At 54.2% G+C, this 21,857-nt stretch overlaps 1 protein-coding gene across 5 annotated transcripts in view; it reads left to right on the top strand.

Moving 5' to 3' along the window:
• The window catches only part of SIPA1L3 (signal induced proliferation associated 1 like 3), a 132,213-nt gene that overhangs the window by 39,665 nt on the left and 70,691 nt on the right, over window positions 1-21,857 (top strand). For 3 of the 5 annotated variants that reach the window (XM_056796172.1, XM_016422201.2, XM_016422202.2), the window contains exon 2: window positions 18,952-19,002. The exons of 1 other annotated variant lie outside the window; for it this stretch is intronic. The gene's annotated coding sequence lies outside the window, so the exon portion shown is untranslated. Of the gene's footprint in view, window positions 1-1,729; window positions 2,229-18,951; window positions 19,003-21,857 lie in introns of those variants that run through there. One more of the 5 variants, XM_016422203.2, reaches the window with a different exon arrangement.

Below are 21,857 nucleotides of genomic sequence, written 5' to 3'. Positions count from 1 at the left end.
CCACCCTAGTGGGGGCCACCCTGGTCACCTGGCCTCGGACTCATCTCTTTGCCTCCATCGCCTAGCCCTTACTGCTCTTCTGCCTTGGAACCAAGACGCAATATTGATTCTAAGGCGGAAGGCGAGGGTTTGAAAAAGCCCCAAGTGCAGGGATCGCTTTCTGCAGGAGGCTCCCCCGTCAGGGCCTTCATCTCTCAGATAAACTCTTCTCCATGTACCTCCTCATGCTGACTTTTTGTCTTGCCACCGAACTTTGATCATTCAGGAAGAGAGAAAGGCTGACACCTGCAAGGCGGCCTCCCTCACGTCTCATTCAGGAGCCAGGCAAGTCCAGGCACCCCCCACCATGTCCCTGGTCGCCTTCAAAAACAAAGGCCCAACAGCCACCAGCACAGCCCTTGTGTGGGCTCGGGTACCCAGCACACTCCTATAGGGCGGGGGTCCGGCCTGGCGTGCTCTGGAGCAAAGCCAAAGTGCTGTGGGCCATCCCCATCCCACACCCTGGGACCCTGATCCCGGCACGGTGACGCCATTCCTCCAGGCTGGCCAGCTGTCCCGGGAGAGCCTGGCTTCCCGTGATGGGGAGCATCCAATGAGAGAACAGAGGACCCAGCACGATGCTTGGCACACTGTAGGCGTCCAGGGAGGTCTCTGCTCTCCTCTAATAAGGGTTTCCTAAATGGCTGCTGTTTTACAGATGAAAAAACCGAGGATTAAAGAAGCAATGTGACTTGCCCGTGGAGAAGGAAATGGAGAGAACCAAGAGAATACTTTTGTTAACCCTTCCCTTCTGTCTTAGAATCAACCCCAAGTCTCCATTCCAGGGCACAGGAGTGGCAGGGGCGAGGCTTGGGGGTTAAGGGGCTTGGGCAGGGTCCCCTCTCTGCCCTGACACCTTTGAAAGTTCTGAGAATTGGGATGGAGAGGATGTCTCTATGGGGCCAGTAGTAGCGTGGCCGGATTACAGCGTATGTGAGAAGAGGAGAGGAAAGTCTGCCTTTGATCCTGGGGCAACAGGGAGCCACTGGACCTTGTTGAACAAGGGAGTGCCCTGGTCAGAGAGAGGAGTCCAGCACCAGCCATGGCCCCGTCGCCCCACTTGTTAAGTGACTCGCTGAGGTCTGGGACTGGGGGGGGCCAGGAAACCTGGGTTCTCACTGGACTTGGGGCTGTCCTGCCCTTGGGGAGGCTGGGACGGGAGAGGGCATCCCTAGGATGCTTCCAGCTCGGTCCCCCTGGAGCCGACCACCGCGCTCAGCCTCAGCCTCTGCTGGATGGGCGCTGATGCCAGGGGCTTCCCAGGAGGGGCTGACAGCAGCCCCCACGTGCCCAGCAGAGGCAACTTCAGCGTGGGAGGGGAGGGCCTCCTCCCAGCCCCCTCCTCCGTGCGGAGTAAGAGAGCCCCAAGTTCGTGCCTCAGCCGCAGCTGCCGTTACATGTGAGATGTTCTTTGGGTGTCGTGTGTGTGTGTCGTGGGGGGGCAGCCCTGGGCTCGCCTGTCTATGTGGGGGACAGCAGGCCGTTGGCTGCTGGTGTTGGGGTGACGGGATGCAGGTTGTAGCGTGTCTTCCCTGCTGTCTAGTGAGAATGGCCAGTCACAGCCTCCCCTCCCGCCCCCTGGGTGCCCAGACATTCCTTAGCAGCTTTGGGGCTTCAGCCAGATGTGGGGAGATGGAGAGGCGCCCCCCCTCCCCTGGGGGCTCTTTGTTCCTTATTCTCGGGGGCTCCGGGGCCACTCGGCGGTCCGGCAGCATCTTCGGCTGCCCAGCTTCTCCTTCTGGCTCTCCCTTCCTGGCCCTCCCCGGCCGGATGTGCTTCTGGATGTCAGAGTTGGGGGAGGCAGCGGGCGGCGCTGGCCTGCAGCTCTGCTGGGGGGTGCATTTACACACACACACACACCGCGGCACATCGCAGCAGCACATGACTGCTGAGCGGGGCTGGGCCCCAGGAATGCAGCTCTGCTCTGAAGTTGTCCTGGGCAGACGTGCTCATTCCCAGGCTGCCGCTGCAGTGAGCTGCTCCCTCTGGCTCCATCCTCCGCTCGCTCCTCCTTCGCTCTCTCCCTTCCTCCATCTCGCCCGTTCCCTCCCCCTTCCCTCTCCCCTCGCTCGGGCTCTCTCTGGCGCCTCTGCTGCTGAATGGCCTCACGTGGCCCGGGAACCTTTCCGGAGGCTTCTGATTTGATGACCGGGAGCTGAATGGAAGAGGGCTTTGTGGGGCTCCCCCAGGTAAGCTTTGCAGCAGCTTTCCGTGGGCCCCGGGAGGTGGGAGAGCCGGTGCCTCAGGGAACCCCTCGGCCAGAAGCCGAGCCCCTTCTCCGATGGCTCTCGTCCGGGAGATTGCTGGGGCTCGGGGAGGTCCGATCCCAACAGGAGTGGGTGGCCGTCATGACATGTGTCTGTGTGTGAGATCTCGCCCCTCTCCGCCCCTCGGGAGGTCGTGCTGCTGTTGCACGTGGGATGCTTCGGGGCCCTTCCGCTCCGCCTGCCCACCTGCTTGATTCCTCCTCTCCCCAAACCCACCCCTCTTTCTCTGTCTGTGATTTTCAAGGTCTGGCAGCCTCTGTGGAGGGGTGGGGGGTAGCCTGCCAAACTGGTCCGTCCTGCTGGGTGAGCTGGGGGGAGAAGGGTGCCCATGGCAGCCCCTTGCCCTTTGGGATCCTCCTCCAGGCCCCCCCCCCGGCGGCTCCTGCCAGTGTCGCACATGGAGTGGGAAATGGGCAGAGGTGGTCTCCGCTCCGGTGCTGCCCCTGGTGGTCCTGACAGACAGAACGTGTGCGTGAGACCTTGTTATCTCGCTGGGTCTCTTCTTCAGTATTGTTCCAGAACAGACAGTTGTCAAAAGAAGGGGGTGTAGAGGGACAGACGCTCCACGGCTTAGCTGGGAAAGCGCTAAAACCAGCGAGGGGGACGGCAGGATCCTGGCCCCATGTGCCAGTGGGTCCGGCTTCTTGGGGGACCCCTCTGCCCACCAGCCTCCCCATTGCCCATACAAGGCTCGCGCTACCTGTCACTCCCGCCTCCTCCGCTGGGGCCCTTGCCGACCTGCCTGAGCGTATCTTACTTTTTAATGAGGCACAGAGGTTTTGTGTTCGACCTAGAGGCGGGGGCCTGGGGTCCACGTCTGCCTCTGATGCCCAAGAGCCACGTGGGCCGGGCCAGTCACTTAACCCTTGAGATCTGTTTGTGCATCAGTACAAATGGCAATGGTCACACGGGCACGGCCCACCGCACCGACTCGGTAGGAGGAGGCGACTTTGTAGATGGTGAAACCAGCAGTGCTGATACGGACTGGCCGGCGTACCCGCCGGCTCCCCTCCGGCTCTGAAATTCCGCGATGCTTTGAGTTAATTAGATCAAACCAGTCCAGTATCTTTGCCAAGAAAACCTCAAGTGGGGCCATGAAGAGTCAGACACGACTGAAAAAGGACTGAACAACCACCGCTGACCCTTCTGACTGGACTGATTGTGAATAAGAAGTTATTCCACACACTGAACCGGGTCCTGCTGTCGTGTCCAAAACCCCCACCCCCTCGGGGCCGCAAAGATGGGACTGAGCATGGGTCCCGCCTGCCTTTCTCTGTTGTTCCATCCGATGGCCTTTGGCCCTTCCTGCCTCGTTTAACCCGCCCTGGAGAGCCCCCCTTGTCTGGGCCTCTCTTGGCTCTCCCCCCACCTGTCCGATGCACCTTCTTGGTCTTTGGTGGTTCTCTGCCCTCCTTAGATTCCCCAAGTCCAGGGAACATTTCAGCGTTCATCCTAGAGCTTCCTTTGCCTCTACGGAGGTGACTTCCAAGAGTCCGTGGCAGCCTTAAGCACCTTCCCCGTGTCCCACCAGCACCTCGTGCCCCAGCTCCCTGTCTGTGTCCTTTCTTCCACCTCCCCTCCTCCTCCTCTCTTGTGTTCACATGCATTCCAAAGTACGCACCATCATCATCTTCACGTATGTTTTCTGAGATTATGAATCGACATTGTCTTCCCCTCCTCCCCCCAGATGGTAAGCCATTTGATCTGGATTATACATGTGTTAAGCCTGCAAAACACACTTCCATATTGGCCATTGCTGTATTTTTTTAACTCGTACCTTCTGCCTTAGAATCCATACTAAGGATGGCTCTAAGGCAGAAGAGCGCCGAGGTCTAGGCAAGTAGGCTTAAGTGACTTGTCCAGGGTCGCACCACCAGGAAGTGTCTGAGGCCAGATCGGAACCTAAGGCATTCCCCGAGCCACCTGTCCTCTTCTGCTGAGCTCCAGTGCCCCGGTTGTGACTTTGGAGGGACCCTGGCCTCTTCCTGGCCCCCATGCTCCATATGTTGATTCTGTCTCCACATGCGTCCATCGCTCCCCTTACTCTGCCCTGGCTCAGGCTCCAACTCCCCTGCTTTCCTTCTCTGACCTTTCTGAAAAGGTATTTGATAAGGAGATGGGCCTTGTGATTTCATTGGTTTGGGGAACTCCTGGGGGCAGAGCAGCTGCTCTGTGGGAGCAGCCTGTCCTCCGCACGGGTGCCCCAGATGTTGCTGGCAGGCCGTGCCCTTCTCCTCCTCAAATATCTTCCAGGATTGTCTTGGCCGAGTACCAGCTCCCCAGCCTGGCATTTCGGGCCTGCTTTATGCCCCCCCCCCCACCCCGTATCTTTCTCGTCCGATTTCCTGTTTCTCTCTCTAAAGCACTGTTGTCTGTGTTCCAGTTAGCCTGGCTTGTTCCCAGCAGCCCGTGTGCAGTGTGGCCTGGCCAGGTGCCTCAGGGGGGTTCCATCTGTCTGGAATGCTCCTGCACAGCCCAGCTTCAGGGCTAACCTGGCACATCAGATTTGACCTGGTGGGTTTTGCCCGGGCCCGGCACATAGTAGGTCAGTAGAGACGCAGGGACTGTTTGTGGAGCTGAATTTCTTGTCCCTGCTTCTGGCCACGTAAGTGGCCCCGATCTGGTTCGGGCCGGCTGCTTAATAAACCCGTGGCAGCGTTGGGGCATCTGACTTCCATTCTAGAACTCTGCCTGCGTGTGAGTGAGGCCCAGTGGAAGGAGCTAGGTCTGGAGGCAGGGAGTTTGGAGTTCGAATCTTGCCTCGGATACTTCTCTCTCGGAGCTCAGTCTTCTCATCCCGGGAGGAAATCGTCCCAGAGTACCTAGGATGTTCTGGCAATCCTTTGGCAACCAGGAGGCACTTTCTGAGTGTGAGCTGTTATTGTTATTATTGTGGTTGTGATGATTGCATCTGACTGCCGGCGTGTAAAGTCTCTATGCAGAGGCTAAGTGACCTGCCTCTCTAGGCTCATTTCCCGCTGTTCCAGGACAAACTAGGCCAGCAGCGGTTGGGTGCTGGGCTGGGGCTGCTGCGGCTGCTGCTTTGTGCCCTCATTCATTCATTCCCCTTCCCTCCCCATGCCATGCGCTGGCCTCCTTCTTGGAGTCAGGTTCTGCGTCTTCCAGGCTCAGTTCAGGGGCTCCCTCCTCCATGAAGCCTTTTCGGATTCTCCCAGGCAGATCTGGGTCTTTTTTTACTAGTGTACTTTCTCTACTTCTCATCTCTAGTCAGTGAGCCTTTAGTTAAAAGCTTTCTATGGCCAGGCAGCGTACTACCGAGTACTAGAACTACCAAGAAAGGCAGGCGACCGTTTCTGCCCTTACGGAGCTCGCCGTCCAGTGGGGCAGACAAGCTGCAACAGGCTATATACAAAGAGGGCAAAGGGAACACGGGAAAGGCTCTAGAATCTAGTCTTATTCAGGGAATGTCCAGGAGGCCAGCGTCGCTGGATTGAACACTCTTTGTTGGGAAGTAAGGTGTAAGGAGACAGGGAGGCTAGGAGGGGGCCGGTTGATGAAGGGCTTTGAAGGCCAAACAGAGCATTTCGTATTTGATCTTGAGGGCAGTGGGGAGCCACTGGAGTTTGTTGAGTAGAGGGGTGCCATCTCCCTCTACTGGGCTGTATGCTTCCCTCCGGGTGGGTTGTAGTCCCCCTCCACAGGGCCCCTGAAACTGCGCCTGTAGATGAAGTATTCTTCACTTGGGCGCCATGATCTTGGGATACCTGTATTGATTTCCTTTGTTGTTGCACATATTTTATATATGTTAAGATATAATTCTGAGCAGAGGTCATCCTCTGTAAGCCCAGAGACCCTTCATACACACTTTACTTACCCTGTTGTAGTGTAGACATGTACTGTGAATGGCAAAAGCTTGCTGAGCTTTTTAATCCACCTATCTGGCTTTGATGCCTGGTGTGGTCATTGCAGAATGACTGGAGAAACCACGTCACCACTCTTGGACCTGAGCCTCCTTGTCTGTAAAAATGGGAAGGTGATTGGTCGTAGGTAGGCATTGGCCAAGGCAGTGGAAGAAAGGGACTGACCCTCCAGGTCTTAGGGGAGTTGAGATTATTGATCCCAACCTGAAAGCTCTGCCCCTCTGTCTGTTCTCTGCTGGGTGATTTTCAACCTTGGGAAGCACGATGATGGATGTCTAGGGCTCTGCCACTGATGGTGGTGATGGGAGGAGGAGGAGAAAGGCTCTAGCCACGGAGCCACCCAGCTGCTGCTGCTGCTCTCTGTTCATTTTTGAGAGGCAGTGTGGGTCAGTGGATTATCACATTGGATTTTAGAGGTGGCATCACCTGGGTTTTGGCCCTATTTCAGGCATTCACGATGAGACTGAAGGCTAATCTTTCTTCTCAGCCTCAGTTTCTTCTATAAAACAGTATCTTCCGCTCGAGCTCTTCTGTCTAGCCCAAAGGAGAGAATGAATATACAAGTACTTTGTAAACCTTAAAGAACTATGGCAATATCAACGCTTCTTATTCTAAGCAGCCACTTCCCAGAAGCAGCTGGGGATGCTGTTTGTGCAGGAGGGGAGAGCTTCAGGGAGAGGCGGGGCTTCATGCCTTCTCCCTGGGGGGCTTACCCTGGGGCCATCTTCCTCTCCCTTTTCTCAAGTGACCAGCCTGAGCGATGGATGGCCAGGAAGAGCCTCGGTGGTCTGTGGGTTGTTACCTCTGCTTCTGTCGCCCTTCCTTGCTCCCGAGAGCCCGTGAAGTGGGCTGTGCTTAAGGGAGGAAATGGCGCTTCTGTTGAAGGAATGGAGAACTGTGGATGGACCATGTGGCAAACCCACGAGACAGTCACTGTGTTGGTTGCTTTTGTTACATGGGATGTCTCGCTGGGCCTTGGGTCGGAGCGATGATGGACTTGGAGGAATGGTGGTGGTCTTGAGTAATGATTAATGTGAAAAACAAAGGGCTCCAATTAAACTTCTAAAATGAACTTATTTAATTAGAAACAAGGTCCCCATCTAGTCGGGCCCTGGAGATGGGGAGCCTCTCCCCAGGGGGGCCTCCGGAGCTGACCTCAGTGCAGAGATGATGCCAAGCGATTTCTCAGCCCTTCCCTCTGCCTGGCCTGGTTGTGCAGAGGGGTGTGATTAATAGTGACCACAGAGGAAATGACTGGGTCTTACTCTGCTGGCAGTGGCCCAGCCTGTGGGGGAGGGCCGGCTCTGGCTGTGATCACGGAATGTAGGCCTGAGTGGCCCAAGATCCCTGGGGGTTGGGGGCTGTGATGCTCTGGGGCTGGTTACTGCTGTGATTCAGTGACTCAGTGACTGCTTTGATTCAGCTTCCTTCCTGAATGGACCACTGGGTCTGAGACGGCCGTTCTTGGATGAGAAAGGATCCCATGGAAGGAGAGAGCCCCAGGGCCAGCCTGTCTCTGACCCCCGGCTCCCCTTTGGCCTCATCCTCGGTGGAGGGGGTGCCTTCCCATCAGGGCAGGGGGGAGAGGGCGCCCTTGGGTAGTGCAGGGGGCCCGGGGGGGAGCCGGGGGCCTTCGTCTTCTCGTGTAGGAGGAAGGGATTGGCCGGGGTCATTCGCAGCCTTTTCCAGCTCCTCAGTCCCGTGCTCTTAGGCCACCCTGCTCCTTTGCAGTGATTCATCAAAATGGGAAGCAGCAGAACCAAAGCTGTGCGTGTCCTGAAGGGCCCTCCTCCTGGCTCTGGGACCCCTCTGAGGGCCCTGTCACATCCTGCAGTCTCCCATTGATCAGCCCCCTCCGTGACCGGCCCATGAGCTGCCCTCCCATCTAGCGGCTCTTCCTGGCTGTGCCTGGGCTGAGCCATGGCTTTGGGGAGCAGAGGGGATCTCGTGTGCCTCAACATACCTCGCTTTGCCCCTGTGTGCTGGGTGATTGAACCCAGCAGGATCTGTCTCCTGCCCGCCCTGGTGTCCTGGGGCGTGCTGGCCGGGTTGTTCCTGAGCAGCTTGGCCCGTGGAAGGACTCTGGCACCAGGGCTGTGAGAGACTGGAAGCTCCCTCAGGGCAGGGACGCTCTTTGGGCTCTTCAAGTGTTCCTGGAAGTGGATTCCACCCGTCCCTCCGTGCCTCCTAACAGCTTCAGCTTCGGAGCAGCTGGGTGGCTCTGTGGATAGAGAGCCAGGCTAGAAATGGGAGCCGACGTGGCCTCGGACACTTCCTAGCAGAGTGACCCCAGGCACGTCACCGAACCCCCGTTGGCGCTCCTCTGCCTCAGACTCAGTGCTCAGAAGGGCGTCAAAACCAACCAACAGCTACCCCAGGGCGGTGTGTGTCAGGCAGAGGACCTCGGGGGCTCCCCCACTGTCCTGGCCCTTCCCTGCTCCTGGGAATGGAGCAGACAGAGAGGGGGCCCGAGGAGCCATCCTCAGGAGTCCAGCTCCGGCCTGGCGCTGCCGAGGCTTCCAGCTCGGAGCCTCATCCCGGCTCTCTCTGCCCACAGAGGAGCAGCGGGCTCCCTTCCAGTTGGCGTTGCTAGACTTCGAACAGCTGCGAACCCTTGGTGTCCCAGGGTTTGTCTGGGAGGTTTCTTCCATATGGAAACAGCTTAAAATTCCGTTTTTTTAAGGTCAGTGCATGGATGTAACCCCCAGCAGATGGAGCAGCTGAAGATTCTGTTCCCAGGGCTAGCCAGGAAGGCCTGGCTGGGGGCTCGGGTGCCTGGCTTCCCTCCCCAGAGCCGCTTCTGCCTCCCCGGGTATCCCTGGGCCAGGCCCTTCTCTCTCTGGACCCCCCCTGTCCTCTGTCAAGTGAGATGGTACAACCAGAATTTGAACCCACATCTCTGAGTGCACTCAGGATGAACGTCCCGGATCACGCGTTCCTCCTCTGTCTATTTCCCCCGCTCGCTGGTGTGGCGTTTGGGAGAAAGGGGCTCCCTTTCTCCGTTCTCCATCAGGAATTGGGGTCAGGAGGCCAGGGCCAGGGGGTCTGCCAGGAGAGCCTTCTGCATTCCAGGTGTGCGGCAAAGGCCAGCCCCAGGCATGGAGGGTCCCGCGGATGGGGCAGGGGGGCGGCGTTCTTGAGGCTTGGCACCTGTGCCCGAGATTTCTGAGAATCAGTGCGGCATTCACTTGAGCGTACTCGCCCGGCACCTGCCAGGTGCATTATTCTGGGGCGGCGCTCGCTCAGGATCTCCTGGCCACCCTGGGAGACAGCCGTGGCAGGCATCCTGTCCCCATCCTACAGATTAGGGAACTGAGGCCGCCCCCAAAGAACGTGGCGGCATGTGGGGGGGCAGGGCTTGGGCTCCCTCTTTCAGAAGAACACAGAGTCGTTTTGGATCGAGCATCTGCTCCTTCAAACGGGTGTAACAAATTACTTTCTTGTACTTCCAACGGTTTGAGCCATTTGGGTAGAACTGAGCTGCCTTAGCAAAGGCAGCCTGGGCTTTGGGGGGCTCTCCAGGAGCCAGGCTGCACAGGCAGGGACCCCTGCAGGACTCTGGCAGAGGAGGCTGATGGCTAGGGCTGCCACCAGCCCCGCATCAGATCCAGGGCAGACTTTCCCCTCCTTCCCAGAAAGCCCAGCTCATTCCAGAGAATGGCAGCCCCTGGGATTAGCAAATGCGTACAGTTCAGCGATTCATTCACACGGGAAACAGACAGACCTGCCTTATCTGCCATAATGAGTAGTGATGGGCCTCTCCCGGGCCCTGCCGCCGGCCAAAGTCCGGGGCTTCTGGGCACAATGAGCCAGCTCAGCAGTCAGAGGACAAGGCCGGCACGGGGCTGGCTTTCTTGCTGATGTTGGCCGAATGGCCACCTTCCCCAATGCCCCGGTGTCTTTGGCGGCCTCCGAAGGGGCCCAAGAGAGGCAGCCCGCCGCCTGGGAGCTGTGTGACCTTGGGCAAGTCCTCTGTGCAGCGGCCCTGAGCTTCCCTGTCCCCGCGTCGTCGAGGACGTTGAACTGAACCATCTGTGAGCTCCCTTTTCTTGTCTGGGGTCCAGTTTGCTCCTCTCTAGTGACCTCAGAGGATTGGTTGAGGAAAGATGGGGGAAGGAGGGGAGAAAGGAAGAAAAGAGGGAGGGAAGGAAGGAAAGAAGGAAGGGGGCAGAGAAGAGGACAGAAGGAAGAAAGGAGGGAGAGAAGGACAGAAGGGGGGAAGGAGGAAGAAACATGTTAGCTGGTTCTATGAAGCTTCCATTCTAATAGGGAAAGAGGCCCCCCAAGGGGAGCTGAAGAGAGCGTTGGGGAGGGGGCTGAGAGCAGGGTACCCAGGCCAGGGAAATGATCTTGAAGGCTGGAAGCCAGGCACCTGGCACGAGGCTGGCCCAGGCTGCTCCCCAGATGGAGGTCCCAGAAGTCACTCCCCACTGGGAGAAGCTGGAGGTGAGGAGGGAGGGCATGAGAGCAGGCTTTGAGGGTTGGGAAGGGGGAAGAAGAGTCCTTTTGGCCTCAGAATAGGGAATTGTGGGTGAAGGTTCCGGAGGGGCATTTGGAAAAACCGGGTACTACTTGGAGCTCTCTGAAAGTGGATTGGGATCCCCTTCCTGGGGTCTTCAAGGCTCTGGGACCCTTTGGGGGGTGGGCTGGGCTCGCCTTGCCCTGTGGGCTCCATTCTCAGGCCTCCATAGTAGCAGTCTGCTCAACCTCGTGGCCTCTCTTTGGAGAAATGAGTTTGTGGGCCGTCTTACCTGCTTCCTCCTAGTTATTCCTTTTAACTTAATTGGCAGCACAGCGTCATTGGGAGAGCCCCCGAGTCTGAGGCGGCCCTCTCCTCCCTCCTCCCTCCTGGGTCTTGGATGTTCACAATCCCTCGATTGTTCTCCTGGCCTTGGGACGACCAGCACACACATGTATCTCCCCTTCCCCCAGAGCCCGGGCTCTTAGGATCACATCCCCTTTTCCCTCCCTCCACAAGGGGGGCTTTCTGCCTTTGCCCCCTACCCCTGCTGCTTGCTTCATGGGCAGCTCTCGGGGCCTCCCACGGCCTCCTCTGCCCCCCAGATTCATGCCCCCCATGGTCAGTGAAGACTTCTCTGAGGAGCTCAGCTTTCTCCTTCCATGACAGATCACAACCCCTCCCCTCCAGCCTCACTTCTCTCTCTGCATCAGTGAGGTCATAGCCAAAGGCAGTGCCCTGATTTTTGCTGCATGGGCTGAAAATGGGGCCAGCTTCCCTTGTCTGTGCAGTTTGGGTGCCAGTGTTCAGGGTAGCACCGGAGCAGCTGCAGAGCAGAATCCTGCCAGCCAGAACTCTGGAGGGATGAGGGGGTCCTCCTCCCCTTCGTGAAGCCCTATGGGGGCCAAGGTGGAGTGGTAATAGGGAAGCACTTTTTAGCTCAACACAGAGAGAAAATTCCCAATCTTTCGAGCTAGCCTAAAGTGTGTAGTGAGCTGCAAGAAGCTCTCCATCATGGAAGATGGCTGGGGGACTGGTGAGGGTGGGGGGCTTCCAGGTCTGGGACAGGGAACAGTAGATGTCCTCTGACCCCTTCTAGCTCTGAGATCTCTGGGTGCCATGGTACCTTCTGGAGGATTCCTAGAGGCTAACTCATTTTTCCATGAGAGAGAGACTGGTTAAGGGATGGATGGAAGGAAGGAAGGAAGGAAGGAAGGAAGGAAGGAAGGAAGGAAGGAAGGAAGGAAGGAAGGAAGGAAGGAAGGAAGGAAGGAAGGAAGGAAGGAAGGAAGGAAGGAAGGAAGGAAGGAAGGAAGGAAGGAGGAAGGGAGGGAGGGAAGGAAGGAGGGATGTGGGAATGTGACTTAGAGGGTGGGTCAGTAGACTGAAGTCTGAGAAAGCGTCCCTGCCCTCAAGAAGCTTGCTATTGAGTTGGGGGACGTAAGACGTTGAACACCAGGGCTTCAGTCGATCTGGGCTTTCATTGATGCTGTTAATCCTTCCCCTGGTACAGATGGTAACTCCTCCATGGCATCTTTTGTCCCTCTTCTTCCAGAGCTCTTTATGTCATAATAGAAAATGTAGAGCTAGAAAGACCTGAGACCCGCTGGATGCACCCATAGTGTGGGAGGCCTTCCTCCCACCTTGTTTTTGCACTTTGTGGGTAGCGTGCCCAGTCATGCCCTTCTCCGAGGATGCCCCTTGTCCCCTCTGGGCACACAGATCAGTCATCTGAAACAGGCTTCGTTTTGCTTGTGCTGGCCCAGATCTCTCCACCTCCAGCAGTGATTGCCTACAACTTGGCTTCCTTGGAGATTTTGGTGCTCCAAGACACACCAGCCCACAAGGATGCTCGGAGGAGATGTGTGCCAAACAGACAGGTCTTCGCCATGGCAGGCTCCTTGGGGACCATGAAGAGCACTCCAGATCTGGTCACTTTCAGGCCAGCTTGCTGTCTTCCTCCCATTCTGCACTCCTTGTCCATGTGCTCCATGCGGATTTGTCCCCTCGTCTGAGAGTCCATCCAGCTGCTTGTCACAGTCTCACCTCTGCATGTTTTCTCTCTGGTTAGCTTTCCTGAATGCAGTCTTTTTTGAGGAGTCATGGATTTTGTTTACAAAGGTCCTTTAGGCCAACATCATCCTCCATGAGGAATTTCTTTGCCAATGGGAGAAGCCTGGGGAGGAAGGAAGAGAGGGCAGGTTGAGAAAAGCCTCAAATGCCCAAACAAGCATTCTAGTTGATCTTGGAGGCCATTGGGAACTCCTGGAGTCTGTTGAGCAAGAGAATGCTGTGGTCACACCTTCACTTCAAAAATATTATCTTGGAACTAGAATTTAAACTTCATTTGCCATTTTTAAACTAAAACACCCATTCTGTTTTGCCACATGTTAGATCTTTCTTTTTAATATCTTGATCAAGTATTCTAATAAATCCATCTTTAGAAAACTTAAAAGAAATGTTATCTTGGCAGCTAGGTAGAGGCTGTTAGGAATGAGGAGAGACTTGAGACCTGGTGGGAGATCCTTTGGAGTGGTCCAGGGGAGAGGTGACAATGGCTGTGCGAGTGAGATTGGGGAGACTGGATTCTCTTCCAGGCAGAGTGGTTTGGGCCACGCTTCTTGTTCCCTTCTACTTTTTTTTTTATCAAGTAACCCTTTGACAAGCAACACGGTCATTCTTTTTCTTTCTTTTTTTAAACATTATTTTATTTGGTCATTTCCGAGCATTATTCATTGGAGACAAAGATCATTTTCTCCCCCCCCCCCCAACCCCCCACGTATCCCATAGCCCATACGCGATTCCACTGGGTATCACATGTGTTCTTGATTCAAACCCATTTCCATGTTGTTGGTGTTTGCATTAGTGTTCATTTAGCGTCTCTCCTCAGTCATATCCCCTCAACCCCTGTAGTCAAGCAGTTGTCTTTCCTCGGTGTTTTTACTCCCACAGTTTGTCCTCTGCTTGTGGATAGTGTTTTTCTCCTGGATCCCTGCAGATTGTTCAGGGACATTACAACACTACTAATGGAGAAGTCCATTACGTTCGATTGTACCACAGTGTGTCAGTCTCTGTGTACAATGTTTTCCTGGTTCTGCTCCTTTCACTCTGCATCACTTCCTGGAGGTCCTTCCAGTTCACATGGAATCCCTCCAGTTCATTGTTCCTTTGAGCACAACAGTATGCCATCACCATCATATACCACAATTTGTTCAGCCATTCCCCAATTGAAGGGCATCCCCTCATTTTCCAGTTTTTGGCCAAACACGGTCATTCTTTCAGAGTCTGGGAAGCTGAGAAAGCAGGCATATATATGGATGAGTGGTTATTGGTGCTTTTCCCCTCTTCTTTTGATGTGCCATGTTTTGTTCAAGTTTTTTGTTTTATTCTGAACTTAATAAACCACAATTAAAACGAGCATTTCCATATTTGTCGTACATTGTGGATCTCTGTTATGATCACCTGACTTTTAGGCATTCAGCATGGAACTTTCAAAGGTGTCCTGCTAGTCTGTTATCTTTTTGTGACCCTTCATCTCCCTTCTGTGCATTTAAAAATTAGGAGCACCAAGCCTGGGGACAGGAAGGCCTGAATTCAAATTTGTCTTCAGAGTGCAGATTGAAGCGTGCCGTTCTTACTTCTCTAGTGTAAGCAATATGTGTCTTCTTTCATACCCTGGTGAATGTGGAAATATGTATTGCATAATAAATAGCACATGGACAACCTAATATCATATCACCTGCTGTCTTGGGGATGGGGGAAGAGTAGGAGGAAGGAGAGAACATAGACTGCAAAATGTCAAAAAACGATTATTAAAAATTGTACCGACATGTAATCTGGTGACGGGGAGGGGGGGAGTGAGTCTTAAAAACAAATTTGTCTTCAGCCACTTACAAGCTTTGTGACTCTGGGCAAGACACTTGACCTCAGTCTGCCCAAGATTCTTCACCTGTAAAATGGGGATAATAAATAGCACTTTGGGGGCAGCTGGGTAGCTCAGTGGATTGAGAACCAGGCCTAGAGACGGGAGGTCCTAGGTTCAAATCCGGCCTCAGCCACTTCCTAGCTGTGTGACCCTGGGCAAGTCACTTGACCCCCATTGCCTAGCCCTTACCACTCTTCTGCCTTGGAGCCAATACACAGTATTGACTCCAAGACGGAAGGTAAGGGTTTAATTAAAAAAAAATAAATAAATAGCACCTCCCGCACAGGGTTATTATGAAAATCAAATGAGAGAATATATATAAAGCCCTAAGCACAGTGCCTGGCACATAGTAGGAACTTAATAAATATTTGCTCCCTCCCTCTCCTCCTTACTTCCCAGGGTTGTTGCAAGGATCAGATATTTGCAGAGTGCTTTGGCAACCTCAATGACACTATAAAAATGCTGGCAATAATTAACTATTTTTTAAAAGATATTTCAGTGACCTTCTTTCTTTTTTCTTCCTCCTCCTCTCCCACCCTAATCCCTAGCACACTCAAGTACAAATACACCCTAACTACTGGGGTGGGGGGAGGCAGTATAGTGAATATGCAGTTAGGACCTCAAGACAATTTGTAAAGAGTCTGTTTCTGGAGATGTAGGTCTTACTGTGTATCTTGGTTCTGTCTCCTTTCAATCAGGAGGTAATAGTATCTCTTTCCTTCCTCCTCTGAAATCATGATTGGTCATTGCTTTTAAGATAGATTTTCTGGGTCGACAGGGTGATTCAGTGGATTGAGAGCCAGCCCCAGAGATGAGAGGTCTTGGGTTCAAATGTGGTCTCAGACACTTCCTAGCAAGGTGACCCTGGGCAAGTCACTTCATCCCCATTGCCCACCTCTTACTTATCTTCTGCCTTAGAACCAATACACAGTATTAATTCTAAGACAGAAGGTGAGGGTGAGTTCCTAAGTCTTCCAAGGTTGTCTTGAGTTAGATGAGTCAATTAATAAACATTTATTAAGTATGTGTACTGTGTGGCAAAGTGCTAAAGCACCAAGCTTGCTCCCTCCCTCTCCATCTCTCCGTCTCTTTCTCTTAGTCTCATGTTATTGTATGAATCGTTCTCCTAGGTCTGTTTACTTCTTTTTACATCTGTTCATAGAAGTCTCCCCAGTTTCCTCTGAAAATGTTGATTTCACAATTTCTCATCACAGTAATATTCCATTGCATTAATATACCATAATTTGTTAACCATTCCCTAAAAGATGGATAACCCCTTAGTTGTGATTTTTTTTGTCAGCTCAGTATTTTTTACATTTGGGTCCTTTTCTTCTTTCTTTGGTGTCTTTGGAGTACAGTTATATCACTAGGTTGAAGAGTATGCATAATTTATACAGTGACTTATGGGACATATTTCCAGAATGGCCAGGCCAGTTCATGAGGATGGGGATATACACATTTATATATTGTCTACAGTGTACCAAGAAATATCTTATTTAATCAATTCATAGCTCCACCAACAATGTATTAGTGTTCCTGCTTTCTGGCAGCCCCTCCTGCAACTGTCATTTCCCTTTTTTTTGTTCTCTTTGCCAATCTAATGGATTAGAAGGAAACTTTAGACTTGATTTGCAGTTTTCTAATGATTAGTGATTTAGAACTTTTTTTTTTTCACATGGCTTTTGGGTAGTCTGGATTTCTTCCTCTGAAAACATGTCCCTTGATCATTTATATCTGTAGGAGAAAGGCTCTTATTCTTATAAATTATATTCAGTTCTTTATATATACTTTTATGAGATTATTATCAGAGCAACTTGTTGCAAAAAAAAATTTTCCTCTGATTATCAGTTTCCATTCTAATTTTAGCTGCGTTGGCTTTGTTTATACAAAACTTTTCTAATTTTATGTGATCAAACTTGCCCATATTATTCTTCTGCAAACCTCATTTCCCTTGTTTGGTCATAAATTGTCCCTCCCTCCCTAGAACTGAAAGATAATGCCTTACTTGCTCATCTGATTTATTTATGATGTCATCCTTTATGTCTGTCATGTATCCATTTTGAAACTTACCTTGGTGTTTGGTGGGAGATGTTGTTCTACACCTCATTTCTGTCATACTACTTTCTAGTTTTCCCAGCAGCCTTAGTTGATTAGTATAAAAATAATAATTATTAATAATAATAATGATTATTATTTCATCCATATAATAGTGAGTATATCCTCACCCTCAGTAGCTTCATTCCAGGGAGTTTTCCAAACACTACCTTGCTATGTTTGTGGGGGCTTTTTTAAGCCCCCACATTAAGCCCCCCTTTATATTTTGCCTTAAGCTCAATACTGTATATTGGTTCTAAGGCAGAAGAGTGGTATTGGCTAGGCGGGTGAGGGTTAAGTGACTTATCCAGGATCACACAGCTAGGAAGTGTCTGAGGTCAAATTTGAACCCAGAACCTTCTAACTCCAGGCCATGTTCTCCATCCACTGAGCCATCTAGGTGTCCCATGACTAAACTTTTGCATTTACCTCCCAATAGATCTTCCTACCTCATGAGTCTGCCTACTCCATTCCAGCTTTCCCCCCCAAATTAGCTGTTTTTTGGGGGGGGGTGTTAGGAGAGATAGCCAATATCTATGAAGGTTTAAAAACTATTTAGTTTCCAGTGACCTAAAAATCTATTTTCTTATTGAAAAGAAAAACAAAAATTCTGGGTGACAAATCTGCCTGGTCAAGCAAAACAAATCCCCCCATTGGCCTTGTCCAAAATAATGTGTCTCGCCGTCCTCCCTGAGGCCACCCCTACCTGTGAGGAGACAGGTTCTCGGGAATCCTGGCCCGGCATCGTGTTGGGTTTTGAAGTCTTTCCAAGCTGTTTTTACCACGTTGTCTTCACCTTATAAGTCTTCCTAGGGGCAGTGAATGGAGAGCCAGGCCTGGAGATGGCAAGTCCCGAGTTCCAATGTGACTGTGTGTCCACTAGGGAAATGGACCATCAAGGCCACCAGTGGCTGCCCTTCCCCCATGTTAGATACCAAGTGCTGCTGGAGGACACCTTGGGCTCTCCAGACCGGCCAGCGCCGGGAGAGCTGGGTGGGAATCCGTGAAACTGGAATAGTGAAAGGGGCAGCTGGTGGAGCAGGCTTTGGGGCAGAAAAGGTGGACGTTCGGGCAGCCCTCGGGAGCAGGGGCTGCTGGAGGCATGTTTGAGGACAAGGGCAGTGCCTTTGAGGAGGGCAGAAGGGAGCCTGGCTTCTCTTGGCGAGGTGTGCCTCAGTTTTCTTCTCTGTCAAATGGGCCTAGTCCAGCATCGTCCTTTACCCATCTTGCAGCACTGGTCAGGATCACAGATGGGAGGGAGGGAGGGAGGGAGGCCGTATTTCTGGGGGAGGAGCAGGGGCCCCTCTTGGGTCCAGAAGAGGTGATTTTGTCCTTGCTGCCGACCGAGCGGGCATCTCTCTGCTGGCTGCCCCCGTCTCCAGTGTCTTTGCCTACTCCGGTGCACCAGAGGTGTATAAAGCTCTGGGAGGGAGCAGAGCAGACATTTTATGGGCAGTGGGGACCCCGAGATCCTTACCTGGGGGCGCCCCGCTCATGAGGAGGGAGTTAGCAGTGGAATCCGAATCTCCTCGTCGATGTGCTCTTTGTGCTCTGGGAGAGCGGGGCCCCGCTGGGGTTGGGGGTGTCCGCCTCCCCTCCCAGGTTTCCCAGGGCCCCCCACCCCAGGGCAGGGGCCAGCTCCTCTGTCTGGGGTTTGTCACAGCTGCAGGAAGCTGGTTCCCAAAACAGAGAAGCTAAGTCTGCTGGTCTGTTTTTAAACATCCATGTGCATCTTTGGGGGGAAAAGAAAGCAATTGAGTGGCGGAAAAGCAATTTCCGTGCAGATTTTGAAGGCAGCTATTAAAACTTTACAAGAGTCTGATTGTGGCTGCTTTATGGCAGGAATTTATAGCGTTCGTTAATAGAAAGCATGGTATTAAGATGAAACTATCCTTCCTGCTCTGCTATAATTAGGGCTCATGGAGAAAAAAATCTGAAGAGTCCTCAGAATCTCAGAGTGGGGGGCTCCCTGCCTGTGTGCCCCCTCAGCCCCCCGGGGGGCTCGGGGCCCTTGTCCATGGGCGCCCCATTCCCCCATCTCAGTTAAGTGGGATGGCATGAAGAGAGCCTGGCCTGACGTCCGATCCAGAGTTCCGATTCAGGCCGGTCCTCCTCCCAGCCTTGGGCCAGTGAGAGGCTAAAAAGTCCAGAGTACTTTGCCAGCCTTCAGTCAAGGCTAGAAATGAGCTTTGTGCTTCGAGGTTATCTGTGGGAGAGGCAGCGGCCCCCCTGGGGCAGCCTCCTGGGCCCCACCAAGGAGTGACCTCTCCTTTCTTCTCTCCACAGGCCTGCCTCCTCTGACCTTGGATCCTTTGGAATCCTGAGGCCTCCATGGAGGTACGCTGGGCCTTTGGGATCCTGGGGAGGACAGTGAGGGGTGCGAGGCAGGGAGGTGAGGGTTGGCGAGAGCCCCCCCTCCCAGTTGGGCCGAAGGGTCCCTGCCTCTTCCCTTTGGGGTGTCCCCACGGTTACAGGGCTGCTCATGGAGTCAGTGAGCATCTATTCAGTGTGCTAGGAGCACCCATGGGAGAGAGAGAACAGACGGTTCCTGTCCTCAGGGAGCCTATACTCCCGGGGGAGACCACCCCCAAACAAAAATGCACAGAGGAAGCTAGACCCAGGGTAAATGGGAATGGCTGGCAGAGGGAAGGCCGTGGGCCAAAGAGGAGAAAACTGCCAGGAAGCTGGGGAGCCCAGAGAGGCCGTCTGATCCAGCCCCTCATTTTGTGGATGGCAGCAAGGAGACCCCAAGAGAGAAGGGGCCTGTCCAGGGCGGAAGCCGAGCGCCCTGGCGCCTGTGTGACTTTGTTTCCCCCGGAGTTTGTGAGGCCCATCTTCCCCTCATCCTTGAGGATAAAACCAGCCGTCCTCCATGGTAGGCGCAGCCTCTCCTGAGGTCCCTCCGTTTCCCTGTCTCAAGGCTTACTGGGTCTGAGGCCCCCGGAGTCCAGAGAGAGAGCACAGGGAGCCGGGGCTCTGCAGGCTCACCAGGTGCTGCCTTGTCTGGGCCCCCTACCCGAGGAAAATGGAGAGGAAGGGGCCAAGGCGATGGGCCTGGCCTGATCCTGCCCCTGCCCAGAATCCTCTTCCTGCTGGTGTTAAGGAAACCTCCTTTTATATGGCTAGGGCAGCCTGTCAGAAGTGGTGCCTTGGATCCAAAACACAGCATTAATTTGATTATGTAAGAGTAAAAACAATGGAAAGAAAAAGAGCCGAAGGCCCCAAGGGGCTGTGTGGTTGGGAGGGGCAGTGGAGCCTTGTCAGTGCCTGGGGCAGGGCTGGAGGGGGGCTCTGGGCCCCGAAGGACCAGCTGCCTTGGTATATTCCTGGGGAGGCAGAAGAGCATCCCTATCAGTGTAGGCATTTATGGAGCACCCACCGGGTGCAAATACTACATACTCCTTGGCCTGGGAGGGAGGAGTTCCTGCCGAGCAGGGATGCGAAGAGGGTTGGCATAGGGAGTAGTCTCTGCAAGGGCACGGCGGGAGATGGGCAGCATCGCGGACCAGGGAGGGCCGGTGGTGGGCAGTGGTCAGGGAGGGCTTCTGCAGCGTGAAGCTGCCACAGGCGTGGGGGTGGGGGCAGCCAGGGGGCCAGGGTGGGGGCAGCCAGAGTGGATGGGCCTCAGGGAGCCCTCAGTGGGATCGCATTCGGTCTGGGTGGGCCTTCCCGCCATGCTTGCCTCCTCGGAGATGGCTAGAGACAGCTGTCGGGCCTCCCCGAGGGCCCGGCCTGGCTCTCCATCTGCCCCTCGGTCCTTGGCCTCGTCTGCCCGTCTGGGCCGGGCACGTGTGTCCCTGAGCTCATCCCCAGGAGCATGTGATGCGCCATTGGCTTTCTTCAGACGGAGCAAACAGGCCGGAGTATTGTCGACTGATTCTCCGTGAAGTTGTCATCCCGAATTCCCCGGAAGCCTCCCAGTGCTTCAGTGTCATCCGGGCTTCCAGGGGCTGCTTGGGATGAAGCCAGCCCAGAGCTAGGGTTCAGCAGAAACTGTTTGATGTGGAGAGGCCTGGGGGCCGGGGAGGGAGCAGCTGCCCCCTTTCCTGACCCGCGTTCCCTGGGGCTGCCTCCTTCAGCAGGCCCGGAGGGCCTCTCTCTCACTTCCACCTTGGGAGGCGCCCTCTGGGGTGGCTGCTGGGCTCTTCCTAGCCGGGCTGGGTCCCCCCTTTATCCAGCAAACAGTGATCGGGGCTGCCTGTGGCTGTCCCCGGGGAGAGGCCCCGAGGCTGGCACTTGGTCACTGTGGGCAGCCTCGGCCCAGCTTGGTCTCTGTGACCGGCTTGGGAGTGAGTGTCCACGCTAGCTGGGCTGCTAGCTGGATGGCAGACCCTCTGTCATTCCCTGGACCACCCTCGGGGACTTCCCTGCAAGACTAGTGGCTGAGCCTAGGAGAGTCCAGGCTCCCCTCCACTGATGGTCCAGGAAAGAATTGATGCAGGCCTCAAGTGGAGGGAAGAGCTGGGGCCCGAGGGGAAGGGTAAGAGCAGGGAATTGGCTAGTGCTAGCCCTAAGGAGCCCTTAAACTTCTCTTGGATTCTGCCTCCACCGCGGCCTCCTCCCTGCAGGAAATCTTCCCCTTCAAAGGTTAGCGACTTCATGCCCTTTTGGTGGCAGAATGAGACCAGGTTGGCTCGCCAGCTGGAAGAGATTGGGCTCCCCCCCCATCTCGGGGGGGCCTTTAATGCTGAAGTACTAACATTTTGGCATCCTGGGGCTGGGGAAGGGGAGGGCGAATGACACATCTGACCTCTCTGTGCCTCCGGAGCTGAGGTCCTATGTGCTGGGGCCGATGAGGCCGAGTCTTCCGTGAAGGACAGGCTCATTGTGGGTGGTGACTGGCCCATGGGTCAAGCCTGTCTTGCTGGGAGGCTTCCTCTCTGTCAGCCCAAGTTCCCAAGACCCCTGGCCAAAGCAGGCCTGGAACAAGTCGTCGTGATGCCTCCTATTTGTAGTGTCGCATGTCACAACACACCTGCCATCCTCAGTTTGTAGATAGGAAAAGGGAGGTTCACCGTTGGGCCCCATGTGCGGCTTCTTGGCTGGTAGCAGAGACTCAAACGTGCCTCTTGACTCCATCCAGGTTCTTCCTTCCTCCTTTCCCTTTTGTCCTCTTTTCCCCTCCCCCCTCCCCCCTCTCTTCTAGAAAACTACCACCAAACACGAACATTTCAGAAGGCCAGAAAATGGGG

Source organism: Monodelphis domestica, chromosome 4, assembly GCF_027887165.1.
Source record: "Monodelphis domestica isolate mMonDom1 chromosome 4, mMonDom1.pri, whole genome shotgun sequence".
NCBI lineage: Eukaryota > Metazoa > Chordata > Mammalia > Didelphimorphia > Didelphidae > Monodelphis > Monodelphis domestica.
This window is presented reverse-complemented; position numbering and strand designations above follow the sequence as displayed.